We start from the raw sequence: 363 nt of genomic DNA, 5'->3' as shown, positions 1-363 counted from the left end.
TTTTTTTTTTTTCATGAATATGGTGATGCCTTCTGTAGCTGACCTTTAACCCCGAGGCATCAGCCTGCATCTCATTATAGCAGAAGATAGCAATCGCTTTCCGAACCCCACCCACCAAGCTGCACAGTTACATGGATGAGCTGCTCAATTCCAATTACACTGTGGTGATTGCAATGCTGTCACAAAGGCCTACAAACACACACACACACACACACACACACACACACACAATATCACACACCGGAGGGAAAGAATGGCTGGCTATTGTTGACGCAAGGAGAATTCACAGAGGCTACATCAATCTTGTCATCAAAAATCAACATGCTTGTTAGTCTGTGTCTGAGTGTTTGTGTGTGTGTGTGT

At 44.4% G+C, this 363-nt stretch overlaps 1 protein-coding gene across 2 annotated transcripts in view; it reads left to right on the top strand.

Annotated features, from left to right (window-relative positions):
- Positions 1 to 363, top strand: part of atp7b (ATPase copper transporting beta) — an 18,451-nt gene that overhangs the window by 8,285 nt on the left and 9,803 nt on the right. The window lies entirely within an intron of this gene.

The sequence above is a fragment of the Seriola lalandi genome, unplaced genomic scaffold (genome assembly GCF_002814215.2).
Source record: "Seriola lalandi dorsalis isolate HSWRI2012SDOR001 ecotype SW California unplaced genomic scaffold, Sedor1 jcf7180002054850, whole genome shotgun sequence".
Classification (NCBI taxonomy): Eukaryota; Metazoa; Chordata; class Actinopteri; order Carangiformes; family Carangidae; genus Seriola; species Seriola lalandi.
Note: the sequence above shows the minus strand (reverse complement) of the source record. Positions and strands in the feature narration are given on the sequence as shown.